General features: G+C 37.5%; 1 long non-coding RNA gene across 1 annotated transcript in view; it reads left to right on the top strand.

The window, feature by feature from the left end:
• Positions 1–8,490, top strand: part of LOC135968724 (uncharacterized) — a 29,651-nt gene extending 21,161 nt beyond the window's left edge. The window contains exons 3-4 of the long non-coding RNA XR_010583678.2: positions 3,447–3,567; positions 7,805–8,490. This is a non-coding gene — a long non-coding RNA (uncharacterized lncRNA). The remainder of the gene's footprint in view (positions 1–3,446; positions 3,568–7,804) is intronic.
• Positions 8,491–12,771: the final 4,281 nt, after the last annotated feature.

Raw genomic sequence — 12,771 nt, 5'->3', positions numbered from 1 at the left:
AGTATTTAAGAATAGGGCAATTACTCAGCTGCGAATGCTACTGACAGAAGAATAGTTTGCCTAGCTTACCTTTTCAAAGCTGAGATTGCAACTTAATAAACTTTTCAGTTTTGTCACTACACAAGAGCATTGAAAAGCATTCCTTAAGCCTTCTGCCTTCATCTAATAAAAAGGCAAGCTGCATATATAGCAAATGTGACTGGTCACGTTGGTTAGGAAACTCTTACTAAAATATTCAAAACCTGTCCCTGGAACCAGCCCAGTCTGCCCAGGTCTCTGGGTCACAAGATAAACTTTAGCCTTTTGTTGCTGGTTCTGTAACCACAGTCATTTGAAAAGATGACCAGTAGAAGCCAAGCTTTGCAAATGTGGTAAGTATAACAAGTATGACAAGTCTGGAAAAATAACTCAAGATAATAAGTTTTTATTCTGAAATACTTGGATTAACTGCAGCCTGAAACAATCCTAGTTTCTATTTATATTTTTGTTACCATGGCTTCAGCATTTAATCTGTTTAATCCTGTCATTAAACTTAGCTTTTGAACAAAAAAACCACCTGCTTTGGTGCCTTCCGTTTTAAAAACTGCATCCGTAATGACTGAGGAAGGTCATGGCTTGTTCATACTGGCCTCCTAAGAGCACTCAATGGGGAAGGCTGGATGGTACATGGAACATCTCTCTTGGTTATTCCCATATGCAGGCAGCATTGTGTTTGGTGGGGAAGTGGAGACAGAAGATGACAATATCACTGTGTATGGGAAGGAAAAACAAGAGCAAACTGGGCATTTTCTTCCTGTTTTTGTGCTGGATGGAATGGATAGGAGTCGTTACAATTTGAGGGCTAAGGATAATTTGTGATTATTGAATGAAATAATGTAGGTAATATAAAATGTAATTGCTTGGCACACAGTAAACATCTAGAAAATAATGATTATAATTGGAATTATGGTTGTCACTATTTATTCTGATGGTATGGGATCACAGCCCCTTAGGATGACTTAGGTGCTTGGGGGAAAATAATCTGTATTCAGATAAGATAAAATGGCTAGACTAGAGCTCCAGCTTGTCTAATTTTCTAAAAAGTTGGAGGCAATTGTCCTGTTGGGATTCATTAATTCCCATTAGTCCTCCACCCTAATTCTTACAGTCTCTACCCTTTAGCAGCTCATGGTCTAGGGGAGTAGACAGGCTAACTGTATACACTTATGATATATGGGTGATCCCCCTAAGCTCAATTACTTAACAACCCTTTCTTTGCTATTTGCATTTTTTCATGCCGTGACATTAACCTTGACAATGTAAATAGAGAAAGAGGTGTTAGGGGTTAGTTATGTTTCTTTTTTTTTTTTTTTTTTTTTTTTTTTGAGACGGAGTCTCGCTCTGTCACCCGGGCTGGAGTGCAGTGGCCGGATCTCAGCTCACTGCAAGCTCCGCCTCCCGGGTTCGCGCCATTCTCCTGCCTCAGCCTCCTGAGTAGCTGGGACTACAGGCGCCCGCCACCTCGCCCGGCTAGCTTTTTGTATTTTTTAGTAGAGACGGGGTTTCACCGTGTTAGCCAGGATGGTCTCGATCTCCTGACCTTGTGATCCGCCCGTCTCAGCCTCCCAAAGTGCTGGGATTACAGGCTTGAGCCACCACGCCCGGCTTAGTTATGTTTCTCTAAAAGATATGTTGAAGTCTTAACCCCTGGTACCTGTGAAGTGACCTTATTTGGAAATAGGGTCTTCACAGATATAATCAGGTGAAGATGAGGTCACACTGGATTAGGGTAGGTCCTAATCCAATCTTACTGGTATCCTTATAGGAAGAAGAAAATTTGGACACAGATAGCCACAGAGATGACATGTGTGTACCTTTTTAGTGTAAAGACATGTCTTCCTTCAAATCTCAAAAATTTTAAAACACGGTTTTTCTAATTAATGCCTTTCTGCCATTCACTATATTATCTTCTGAAACTTCCGTTGGATGTATGTTGAAGACACTCAATCTAATTTTCATTTATCTTAAATTGATTTTTTTATATTCTTAAACTTATTGTTTTTATAAATGATAAAGTTTCAAAATAGGCTGATATGCAGACTTTTCTTAATGATAAAAAACAAAGAAATATAATAAAATTTACTGAGGACTTGTTATGAGTTTGGCACTATACAAATGCTTCATTTAACCATGGGCTCTGATGTGTAGATAATGTATACACTGTGTTTTAAAAATAATGGAACTGAGGATTTGAGAAGTTAAATAATTTGTCCAGCATCTTAGGGACCAAAAATGGTGAAACCAGAATTTGAGCCCAGGCCAGACTCCCAGGTTCTTGATGGCATCCACTCGGCTGTATTGCCTCTTTGTGGATCACAAAGATTGGGTGAATTGTGCACTAAAAGTTTTTGTTTTTTTAAAGTTAGCATTACAAAAGCTTTAAATTAAATTAAATTGTTTACCCCTGAGAAGTTTTCCTTAGGAATAAGTCGGTGGTTCTCAAGTTATTTTAATTCTCTATTCATTTTCTAATAAGGTTATATTCAAAGATTCTTCTCCTAAGTACACACATGCACACCCACGTGCATGCAAATACCCGTATAGTTGTCCCTCAGTATCTGTGGGGGATTGGTTCCAGGACATCCTGTGGATATAAAAATCCAAGGTTGCTCAAGTCCCCGATATAAAATGGTATAATATTTGCATGTAACCTACGCATATCTTCTTGTATACTTTAAATCATTTCTAGATGACTTATAATACCTAACACAATGTAAATGCTATGTAAATAGTCATTATACTTTATTGTTTAGAGAATAATTACAGGAAAAAATCTATATATGTTCAATACAGACACAACATTTTCTTTTTTTGGGTATTTTTAATTCACCATTGGTTGAATCTGCAGATGTGGAATCCGCTGATATGGAGGGCTGACCCTATATCCAAGAAGAATTTTAAAATCATTATCTTTTACAAATGTATATTCACCCATTGTAAAAAAGAAGCCAGTTACATTAAAAAGTGATTTTATGTGAAAATACATAATAAAAAATATTGCTGTGCCTTTCCATTGTCTTAATTATTGCTGTTGTCAACATAATCTAATGATTAGAAACTGGTCTTTATGAAAGTCAGGTGAAACAGTTTGTTTGAAAAATAGTTGTTTTTCGATGTGCAAATAGATATGGTCTCCATGCGTGTGTTTGTTAAAATTTAAGACGGGTTAGGAAAATTTTTTTGGAGTCTCCCTTTGGAGAGTGAAGACCTGCCCATCTTACTTTACGGTTTTCACCTGGAATCTAACTGCAAGTAAAACCACTTTATTTCTTGCATTTTTAGTTTCTGATTTTCTACAGTGAACATCTCTGTTTGTTTTATCAGAAACTTGCCTAATTTATCAGGGATATCTATTTTTTTTACGTGACTTCCCTTGCACACTTTTGTTTTTGTTTTTGTTTTTTTAGACAAAGTCTCGCTCTGTTGCCAGGCTGGAGTGCAGTGGTACAATCTCGGCTCACTGCAACCTCTGCCTCCCGGATTCAAGTGATTCTCCTGCCTCAGCCTCCCAAGTAGCTGGGACTACAGGTGCGTGCCACCACACCCAACTATTTTTTTTTTTTTGTATTTTTAGTAGAGATGGGGTTTCACCATGTTGGCCAGGATGGTCTCCATCTCCTGACCTTGTGATCAGTCCACCTCAGCCTCCTGAAGTGCTGGGATTACAGGCGTGAGTCGCCACGCCCGGCCTGCACACTGTTTTTGACAGTAGAATTTTATTCATTTTTTTCCTTTAATCTATACTTTCATCTTAGATCCCATCTAAGGAATAGTAGTTTTGGCCATTTTCAGGTAAGGGAAAAATCTAAACTTTTTATGTAACCTTATTTTGTAGTCTCATAGTTCTACAGCTTTATGGCAAATTCATGGAGTAGTATGTTTGAAAGGCACAACAGCTGATTATTCACTCTGTCTTTCTGAGCAGTGATTCCCAAGTGTGGAAAAATAATATCAAATTTTGTGGTGAGATGCATGTATAGATTGAAAAAATACATTCAGCATTATCAAATAAGTTTGTAACTGAAAATGAAAAGGAAACCTGTTATTTTAATAACACAAATAACAAAGAAGTCAAATTCAGCAGCATCTTTGGTTGGTATGGATACAGAGAAGCCACGGTGATTCTCCACTGGGATACTCTTTCCCAAGAGGGACAGTGTCACAACCTCTGGGGATGGGGGCAAAAATAGTTAGTCAGCTCAGCTCTAGGGGAAGTTCAAGGTATTCCTTCTCTGCCTTCACTTCAAAGCCACCCCAACCCCTCAAGAAGGAGAAGCTCTGGCCTAGTCAAGGAGAAAATGCAGTCATCAGGGTCACAAAATGGATTTTTAATACAAGGAAGTACAATACAGTGGAGTGAACATTTTTTCTTTTTCATGTTTTTCTCTGTTGCCTTTCTTCTTTTCATGTTCCTGGTGCTTAGGGAGCCTACATACTCCTCCTGCTTGGGATGATCAGAGTGAAACCTTAGGAAAAAGAATATTCTCTCTTTTTCATTCTTTTCCTGACATCAGAATAGAAAGATCCTGACACTCAAGAACCATCAGTAGATGGCGAAAGGTACAGGGTTTGTGGACAAGGCTGCTAAAGGCCTGTGTTTAGTCTAGACCTTATTATGCTAAATGGGCCAGAGAGATCCTTGAAGCTTACGAGACACAGCTTAGCTCACTAAAGAAAAGGAGGTGATAGAAACTTGGAATTGAAACCTTAGCTAAAATAGACATACATTTACCTAGAATATCCTTGAGCAGTTTGTAAAGTAGAAGAAGTGCAAGATTTATTCAGTCCTGAAGTTGAGTTACAATTCAGCCAGAGTACAACTGGGACAATAAACAATTACCTAAACTCTCTGAGCCTTAGTTTCTTCATTTATGCAATGAACATAAAAATGAACATCTTCAGGATTGTTGAGAGAATTCAGTGAGAAAATGAGTGTGATAACTCTGAGCGCAGCTGAACCTGCTCCATAATGGATACCCAACAAATTGTTGCATTATTACTATATTTCACATCAGTTCCTAGTGAAGTTCTCCCTTGGAGTCAAGAGAAAGTAGGACTTTCAGACAATAAGTGGAATAAAATATTTTATAAATTAGTATAGAGGTAACATATACTGAATACCTATATAGAAACAAAGAAATAGGAGACCTCAATTCAAAAGGTGTACCTTAGTAAGCCTTTCTTTTAGAATAACTCTTCTGGGTCACATTCCATGGTTGATGGAGGAAATATTAGGAAAACAACATTAGAGTAAAATTAGGACATTTTGCTAACATGTCTGGTTTGAAAAAAATAATCTCATGATCTTAAGAATAAGCATAAAATGACATCAAGGGACACTTCTGTTACTCTCAAAGAAGTAGAGAAGCTGTATATTTAAATGTGATAACATAACTAGACACTATAAACAAAAAGATATTTGGTAATGCTGGTATGTTAAGGTTCTGAAGAGTGTTAGAAGACATCATTGTAATAGTTGGCACACTTTTCAATGGAGTAGCTCTTTGGATGTTGTAGGATAAATTACTAGATGCCTACCAAAAGCTGTTCCACCTCTAGTAGCAAGACACAGAATTACACAGCTACCCTGCATTTTCCATCCTCCTTTCCAGTCTGTGGTTGGGTAAGGTCCTATGACCAACTTGTCTCCAATGGGATATGAGAAGAAGTAAGGTGTGATACTTCCAGACTTGGCCTGTAAAACCTTTCATGTGACTCCTCCGTGGGCTTTTTCCATGGGATTCCATGGGATTCCATGGGACGGTGACATCCAGAATGACTATGGAAGCTTTGTGTTGAAAATGCCAGTGCATCTGGCAGCCTAGGTCCCAGATTAACTGGGTGGAGAGGACTTACCACCCTGATCCCTGCCAACCTGCCCATTCTGGATTTGAGTGAGAAAACAAATAAGAAGCAAAAACAAACTCCCATTGTGTTGGAATCATTATTCAAATGGATTTATCTGAATCCAGTCATTCTGGATTTATTTGTTTGTACTTTGCACTTTGACCTACTTTAAACTTTTGGTCAAGATGGTGTTTTAAGGTCATTCTTTGAAGTTTGACATTTGCTTCAAATATATAACAAAGATAGAGAAAATACAATTAATGTGTTAAAAGACACCTTGAAACAAAATAGGCAGTAATGAGAAGGAAGGATATATAAATACAAAAAGGAAACAATTAGAAATCTTGAAAATAAAACATGTAATTATTGAATTAAAAACTCAATAGAAAGAATAATGCCTACATTGGCTTAGTTAATAAACAATGGATTGGGATTCAAAAGTAAGGAATTCAACTAGAGTGATGAAGAGAAACAATCAGTTAAAAAATATAAAACAGTTTATGATAAATGAAAGTTAGATTGAGTGGCTTCAACATGCACCCAATAGGAGTTTCAGAAGATAATAGAGTGAATTCTGGGAAAGCATTAACTAGAAAAACAATGAATAAGAATTTTTGAGATTTGAAGAAAGATACTAATCTTCACACTGAAATGGCACTCTGAGTACCAAACTGGAAAGTAGGAATAAATTCACACTTGGAGACATTATGATGAAACTGCAGAACATTAAGTACACAGAGAAAATTGTCAGAACTATCAAAGAGAAAGGACACTTAGAAAAGTGCAACAAGTAAATCAATGGAAGATTTCTCCTCAGGAACAAAAGATTTCTATATGACAATAGAACAATAGCTCTAAAGAACTGAGAAAAAATAACCTCCAACCTGGATTTTATACTGACTTAGTTATCCTTGAGGGTGAAAACAATATAGGAATGTGTATTACCCACACACAGCCATGAAATAAACTATTAACACCTTAATAAGTAGAAAAGTGAACCCAGAGAAAGAATATAGGATACCAGAATCAACAGTGATAACAAAATTTTCTTAAAAATAAAGAATAAATGCAATTAATTAATGGCTGTGCAGATAATTTTATATGTTAAAAGCAATGTGAGAAAAGTGCTATAAATCAATTATTTGATGAGAGAGGGATATAATGGGTAGTCACATGTAAAGTTCTTGTTTAAATGACAAAAAGATATTTAACTGGTCTAATTTTTCAAAGAAAATTTATAATAAAGTATTAATAACTTAGCTGCTGAAACTCAGTAGTTCAGTACATATTTCTTTCCCTCTTTTTCCTTCCTTCCTTGCTTCCTTCCTTCCTTCCTTCCTTCCTTCTTTCTCCCTCCCCTCCTTTCCCTCCCCTCCCCTCCTCTCCTCTCCTTTATTTCCCCACATCCATTGACTAAAATAACAGTGTTCAATATGGCAAGGAGTACTCTTAAAAGCATCTTTTATACATGTATTTTTAAACATTTCATTACATGCAGTACAGTGGCAACTAAGTTTGTTTCCTGATGATGAAGCTGCCTTTGCAAAATTATGACAGTAGAAGAAATCTGCCATAGTTGACTCCATCTTGCTTGTAACCTCCAAGCTGCCTTTGGGCATTCCTGGGCATAGGCCAAGCTCACTTTGGGACAAATTTAGTTTATAGTTTAACCTTAAAACAAGGATGATAATAGCCCTGCCCAAAACTAAACTACCTTTGTAAAACTAATGAAAGTTCACAAAGTTAGGATTATGAGAGGGGCCTGAATTCTGCTAAGATGTAGGTGTAGTTTCTATAATTACTTACTGCCTAGGGGTTATGTGGCCAGAGGTCACAAGATTTGTGACTTCTCCAATTGCTCCTATAGATAATATCACTATTGCAGAACCAAAGATTGGTCTTTTGAAATGTTTTTTAGGCTCATTCCACCCAGTCCTGTGACTCATGACTCAACTGGTCCTGTGGACCCCCAATCAAGAGATGGACTCAGCTCATGAGGACCATTTTCCATACCCTAAGACTGCATCCACAAGTATGCATCCCATCACCCATCACCTAGTCACCCACCTACCATACTATCCTTGAAAATCTCTAATCCTCAAGCCTTCAGGGAGACTGATTTGAGTAACAACTCTATCTTCTGTGTGGCTGGCCTCATGTTAATTAAACTCTTTCTTTACTGCAATGCCATGGTGTCAGTGAACTGGCTTTGTCTGTGCAGCCGCCAGAAATAACCCATTGGACAATTACAATAACCTATATTGCAACTGGTGGGTGAGCTAGGTAGTGGTGGTGGTGTCTCTGTTACATGCTATTATTCAGTCACCCAGGCTGAAAAATGCTCTATCCTCAGCATAGGGCTTCCATTGTCCCTTAGGACATTGACATATAGCTGGCTAGGGGTGGAAGTAGAGGGAATGGAGGTTTTAATGGGCCAAGTTTGGGAGTGGCATTCCTCACTTCTGCACATATTTCATTGGCTTGACTATAGCTCAGTCATGTAGTCATATCTATCCAACTTCAGGGGAGGCTGGGAAGTAAAGTTCAGCTTTGTTCCCAGGAGAGAAGGAGAATGGGTTTTCCACAAGTATGTATTTTCATAATTAAAAGTAACACCCAAAGAGTAAAGTTGCTGTAAAGTTGCTATCTACGATTTCCAAATTTGCAGAAGAACAAAAAGGACCATAGAAATGTTCAGTCATCCAAAAGAAGGCAAAAAAAGAGTATCAAGGAAAGAGGATGGCAAACAGAAAATGTAAAAGAAGATGGTAGAAATCACTTCAAGTTGGTAATCACGATATATGTAAATATATTAAACATATCCATTAAAAGGCTATGTGATTGGATTAAAACAATGTAGTTCCGTGTGATGCTTATGAGACACACGTATAAAGCAAACCCATACATAAAGCTGGAAAATTAGAGGCATAGAAAAATGACATATTGGTCCAATATTAACAAAAAGAAAGCTTGGATAGCAAGTATTGGTATATATCTATAAAATGACGCAATTATTTATAAGAATAAAGAAGAATCTGTTAAATTTACTTTTACTGTCCTATTGAAAGAATCATAATACTCTAAAACCACAGCCATATATTGTGTAATGATGAGGATACTTCCTGAGAAAATGTATCATTAGGCAATTCTGTCACTGTGTGAACATCATAGAACATACTTATGCAAATCCAGATGGTGTAGCCTACTGCACATGTAGGCCATGTGGTATAGTCTACTGCTCCTAGGCTACAAACCTGCACAGCATGCAACTAGACTGAATGCTGTAGAAAACTGTATGGATCACAGTGATATTTGTGCATCTAAACATAGAAAAGGTACAGTAAAAATACAGTATAAAAAAATAAAAACCAGTATACTTGTAGAGAGCAGTTACCATAAATGGAGCTTGCAGGACCAGAAGTAGTCTGGGTAAGTCAGTAAGTGAGTGGTGATTAAATGTGAAGGCCTAGGACATAGTCCCATACTTTGGTCAATAAACATTATTACCAATACAAGGTGTAATCTAAACAGAAGCCAAGAATACATTAAATGCAGATCCCTTGTCTAACCTTCTTCTCACATGTCTAATTTATTCTCTGACTTTGGTTAGGATGAAGTGACCCCAGTTGAAAAATATTTAAATATCACCCAGAATAAATATTTGCTTTGGTCATAATCACAAACTTAATTGATAGAATTCCAGTTTGTGTTTAGAGAAAGTCAATGGAAAAGTTTTGGGAAAAAAGCCACTTTCCTATTTCTCCTCCAGGGGTCTGCTGTTGATCTGGAGGCAATGTAAAACTATGTTCAAATATATATATTATTGATTTTACTAAGTAGTTCACTTACAAGCTCTGATTGAGCATGTATGATATGTCAAGCACTGTTAAGAACTAGGCTACAAAGACTATGAGGCCTGACTCATTCTTTTCAGGCATAGGCATACCAATACAGGAAACAGAAAAGTACAAGTTGCGGGCAGTGTAGGAAATGCCATGAGACAAAGCCTGCGGTACTATGTGATTGCGGACAGAGAGGCAAGTGTTTCTACAGGCAGAAGCCAAACCAGCTGCTGAGTAAATTTCCAGATTTGCTTGATTCTTGTCATTAATTTTCAAATGAATAACTAATAAAGGAAGCTAAGTGGTCCATACACAAATATCTAGGGAGTTGTTCATACAAATTTCTTTGATTAGCTAGATTAAATCAGGTCAGTTTAAACATCCTCTGAAGAAGCACCTCCATTGGTAAGACTTTTCAGAAGGCTTCAGCTACAAATGGCACACAGGCATCCCGGGAATAAACTGACTAGTACATGTGAGCATCTCTTCAGTTACTTAGCTTAGTCATTGTTTCTAATGTTTTGCGGTCTCAAAGAACCATGTGAGTCAATAAACCACATGTAACCAAGAACAGAAGGTGCTGGCTGAAGGCTATTTTGTTTTTTTTTTCTTTCACAACATTAAAACAAAAGATTGAAGGACAGAACCTTAAAGATCAGAGATAGATAGATAGTTAGGTAGAATTTCTAGAGGTTAAACGTTTCTCCCTCCTTCAACATTTACCTACTTTCAGAAGTGCTTTCCTAACATGAAATGTGCTCATTTTGCTAGAGGGCTGTTCTAGTTATTTATTACTGTGTAATAAACCACACCAAAACTTAGTGGCTTAAAATAACATTGTTCATTCTGCCTACAAATCTGCAATTTTAACAAGGCTTGGTGGAGGATGACTGCTATGTTTTTCACATGATTTCAGCTGGGGCACTTTGACTATGGCTGTTGGATCCACTTCTGAGATGGCTTGTTCAATGGCTAACAAGTTTGTGCTGATGATTGGCTGGTAGCTCAGCTGGAAAACAAGGCTGGAGGCCTTGAGCTTCTCCATCAGAGTGCTTGGACCTCTTCACTACAGTGCTTGGGTTTTCTCAAAACATGGTAGCTGGGTTCCAAGAGCAAGTATTCCAAGATCCGGAAAAAGAAACCATGCCAGTCTCTTAAGGCCTAGGCTTAGAAACTGTCACAACATTACTTCCATAATCTATCAGCCAAAGCAGACACAGAGCCCACCTGCATTCAATAGACCTCACCTCTACAGGAAGAAAGTGAAAGACTTTGTGGACATTTTTAATCTGCAACAAAGGCCAAAGCTCAAGGCTATTTCTGTCATTATTAAGCACAATGAGAGTATTGGGGCCAAATAAAGAGAAAGGGGAGTATCACTCTAAGAAATAGAGGAGTTAGATGGATAAATCCAGATACAGTAGCCTATAGCTTCCAAAAATGATTTTGCTGCAGTTTGATTAGTTCTACCCTTCCCAAGAAGTGCTAATGCTTTTGTAGTTGTAGGGTATATTAGTCTGTTTTCATGCTACTGAAAAGAACTACCAGGCAAGGCACAGTGGCTCACGCCTGTAATCCCAGCAATTTGGGAGGCCGAGGCAGGCAGATCACCTGACGTCAGGAGTTTGAAACCAGCCTGGCCAACATGGTAGGTTTAGTAGGAACCTTGTCTCTAATAAAAATACAAAAATTAGCTGGGCATAGTTGTGTGTGCCTGTAATCCCATCTACTTGGGAGGCTGAGGCAGGAGAATCGCTTGAACCAGGGAGGCAGAGGTTGCAGTGAGCTGAGATCCCGCCACTGCACTTCAGGCTGGGCAACAGAGTGAGACTCTATCTCAAAAAATAACAAAAACAAAAAACAAGCAAAACAAAACAACAAAAAACCCCTACCTGAGCCTGGGTAATTTAGGAAGAAAAGAGGTTTAATTGACTCACAGTTCCACAGGCTATACAGGAAGCATGGCTGAGGAGGCCTCAGGAAACTTACAATCATGGTGGAAAGTGAAGGAGAAGCAAGCACATCTTACCATGGCAGAGAAGGAGAGAGAGAGAAAGCAAAGAGGAAGTGCCACACACTTTTAAACCATCAAATCTCATAAGAACTCACTATTATGAGAGTAGCAAGGGGGAAATCCTTCTCCACTATCAAATCGCCTCCCACCAGGTCACTCCCCCAACCCTGAGAATTACAATTTGACATGAGATTTGGGTGGGTACACAGCCAAACCATATCACAGGGATATAGAGGCAGATGTAAAGGATGGTAAATTTTCCTGTCAGGTCAATTTTAGCGGACTCATTATTCTAGAAATTGTCTTCTTTTTTTTTCCTTTCTGTGCTTTTTTCTTGGGATAATTCTAGAATCCAATTTTGTTTCCTCCAATTTACTACTCTAATTTTGTACCCTTATATTTATTGCTCTGTGCTCATTTCTTAAACTGACTATTGTATTTTCTCAATTCATTGAGTCCAAACAATGAACTGTATCCTTTCTCCCTTTCTTTTATCTTATCTCCTCATACCTACTTCTCTGTAATTTAAATAGATTACAGATGTGATGAAAATTTTTGGCTACCTAATTTGATTCTCAAAGAACATATTGAGAAGACATATGGTTGATTTCAAGTGCTTTATTATAGGGCAAAACCAAATGGAAATACCTCATCACCTTGAGTCCAAAGCAGTTTTTGTTAAAATCATTAATTTTATCAGGCAATGTGATACTACTGTGATAGATACATTAAACATACTTTCAGCTGTTTATTTGCATCTTAGAATATTTTGTCAGTTTTAAATTTATGAAGATGTTAAGGAGCATCAAAGTTAATTGATGGTTAATTGCATATAGATAGAGGTCTTAAATTAGTCTTAACATAAAATCAGATAATTGATCTTCAATTATTCTAGATATTAAGAAAAACCTTTAAAACACTGAATAATTATCTTGAGGGTCTTCATTGACAATGTGTACATTTTTGGATACTTATTTTGGTCTTAACTTACCAAAAAGATTTTATGATTCATTTCCAAAGAAGAAAAAA

The sequence above is a fragment of the Macaca fascicularis genome, chromosome 1 (genome assembly GCF_037993035.2).
Source record: "Macaca fascicularis isolate 582-1 chromosome 1, T2T-MFA8v1.1".
In the NCBI taxonomy this organism is placed as follows: Eukaryota; Metazoa; Chordata; class Mammalia; order Primates; family Cercopithecidae; genus Macaca; species Macaca fascicularis.
This window is presented reverse-complemented; position numbering and strand designations above follow the sequence as displayed.